Below are 3,051 nucleotides of genomic sequence, written 5' to 3'. Positions count from 1 at the left end.
TATATATATATATATGTGTGTGTACAGTGGCGGACTGCTTCTAAAAATATTTGTTGCCAGGAGACTAAGGGAGCTCACCCACAACTACAATGCTATAATTTATTTTTATTTTTTTTTTTTGTTGAAAATATTCTTTTCAACTGTCTACAGAACACAACCAGGCTGAAATAATGTATTCTTCTCGGAATGAATAAAAAATTCTCAAACATGAGGGGATGGACCCCTTAGATTCCAACGGTGCTGGGTTCCACTTGCCATGAGGCAAACTGGCAACGTGGCCAGTCCGCCACTATATATACGCTGTATATATCTATAACAATACATGCCAAAACGAATTTCTGTGTGGTGGTGGTAGTTGAGGTGGTCAAGTATGATGGTGATAGTAAGGGATGTGAAAGACAGTGGTGATGGTGGTGGAGGAGAATACGGCGAAGTCAAAGATGTTGATGGTGGTGGCATCAAAAGTCTGAATGGTGTGTGTATGGCAGTTGTGGCGATGGTGATCGCATTGGTGACGGTGATGATTGAAAACAATCAACAGAAAGAGAGAGAGAGAGGGGGAGAGAGAGAGAGAGGGGAGAGAGAGAGAGAGTGGGGAGGAAAGAGAGTGAGAGAGAAAGAGGCTAGACAGAAACAAAATTGTACTGACCCCCGAATGGGAATACAAAAAGATGTTGTTTATCATGAAGCTTTGCAATAAGCTATAAGTCGGCATATTATATAATTGTTTTGATGAAAATTGTTCATTGTTTGAGAAATATTGGACAATCAAGTTTAATAAAGTTTGATATGTACTCATTGCTTGAAGTATCATTATGGGGCTCAAAGCTCAATGAAGAGCCTCGACAGGAGCTAGCCTAAAAGCCGCCCTATCGTGAAAAGTTCCTGGCTTTGAGTAAAAAGAAAATACAGGAGGGTCAGTTAATGATGATTTTATTCAACATAGGCGCAGGCGTGGGTGTATGGTAAGAAGCTTGCTTCCCTATCAAAATGGTTCCAGGATCCGTCCCACTGCGTGACACCTTGGGCTAGTGTCTCTGGTTGACCAAAGCTTTGTGAATGGATTTGGTTGACAGAAACTGAAAGACCGTCGTATGTACATATTGGGTCATACCATAAATAATGCGGTTTTGTTACACTGCTTTTATTTTTCAAAACTGAGATAAACAAAGTGCTTTTTTAATCTAAAATATACTCTTCTTTATTTTCTACAATGCTTTTCCATCTATCTAGTAGACTTGCAAGGCCTCCTCTACAGAATTCGTATTTTTCCGTCCAAATGACTTTGAATATTGTGGAATAAATGATAATCAGATGGAGCAATGTCCGGCGAATATAGTGGATGGGGCAGCATTTTCCATTCAAACTGCTCCAGCCTTTCGAATGTCATCCTCGCTGTATGTAGCCAAGCATTATCCTAATGGAAGAACACCTTCTGTGTTGAAAGCCGAGATGGTCGTTTCTCTTCTAACGCTGACTTAAGCCGCTCTAGCTGCTCGCAGTAGATCTCTTTTGTTATCGTTTGGCTGTAAAAGTTCAAAGTAGACTAAACCTTTCATATCCCACCAAACAGATAACCTTCCGTGGATGAATACCTTCTTTAGCCTTCTCTCGGATGGCATGCAGGTGTCGATGGATGGTTGAATGACCAAATCCATGCTTCTCTGCTAGTTCCTCAACAGTTGAGGAGGAATTTTGTTCCACCAGGGTTTGCTGGACGTCCTCGTTGAGCTCTAGAAATCTTCCAGGATGAAGCTCGTCTTCTTGGCTGTAGTTTTCGGCTCGGAATTTCTGGAACCACCGTTGACACTGGCTTACACATTCTGTCTGATCTCCATATACTGCATTAATATTCCTCGCACTTTCTGTTGAGTTGTTCCCTTTATTGAACTCATAAAGCAAAATATGGCGAATATGCTCCTTTGTCACTCTCATTATAGCTTTGAAAAAATAACTGTTAAAAACGAACTGCACTCTTCAAATCTTGCACTAAGAATAAGTACAAGGTAAAATTACTACCTGCTATTATAGCAAGTTGATGGAGGTAGTTTACCCCATCTCCTCCGACATTTAGTTCATGCAGTTGAAAAAACCGCATTATTTATGTGATGACCTCATATATCATATATGTGTGTTTGTGTGTGAGTGTGTGTATGCGTGCGTGTGCGTTTGTGTGAGTGAGTGTATTTATGTGTGAGCGTGTGTCTTTGTGTCCGTGTTTGTCTCCCCATCACTGCTTGACAGTCGGTGTTGCTGTGTTTATGAGCCCATCACCTAGCGGTTCGGTAATAGAGACGTATAGAATAACTACCAGGCTTAAAGAAGCCCTAGGACCGATTTGTTCGACTAAAGACATTCAAGACTGTGTTCCAGCAGGGCCGCAATCAAATGACTGAGACAAGTAAAGGAATAAAAGAATAGACATATATTCCTCTCTCGGACTTACGCACTTAACTCAGCGGTCCTTTAGTTTTTCTGAGCTCTGTGAAAGAACTCGGGAGGTTGAGCTTCCAGTCGGGTCTTTCGCGACACCCTTAAAGCCAGGAACTTCTCAACACCAACCCGAACACATTCCCATTTACTCTCCACTCATTCTCTTCGCTTTCTGCCTTCTGTCATTACTCCATTCTCTTCTGCTTTTTCCTTCACCTCTCTTCGTAGATTTCTTTCTCTTCGCTTCAGTCCTCTTCTTGTCCATCCGTGTCTTCATTCGCCGTCATTTGCTACAATGTCTTCTTCTTCTTCTTCTTCTTCTTCTTCTTGAATTATATATATATATATATATATATATATAGCTACCTGCCGCCTATACTATACATACATGCATGCATACATTCATACACACGTACACACATACATACATACATATGTATGTATGTATGTATGTATATAAGTGTACATTAACGTATGTATGTATGTGTGCGCGTGTGTATAGATTCATTCACAAAGACACAGATATGTATATATGAAGTACATATTTATCTATGCAAGTATGCATGGACATATGTAAGTATATATATATATATATATATATATTATATATATATATAT

The sequence above is a fragment of the Octopus bimaculoides genome, chromosome 5, assembly GCF_001194135.2.
Source record: "Octopus bimaculoides isolate UCB-OBI-ISO-001 chromosome 5, ASM119413v2, whole genome shotgun sequence".
Taxonomy (NCBI): domain Eukaryota; kingdom Metazoa; phylum Mollusca; class Cephalopoda; order Octopoda; family Octopodidae; genus Octopus; species Octopus bimaculoides.
Note: the sequence above shows the minus strand (reverse complement) of the source record.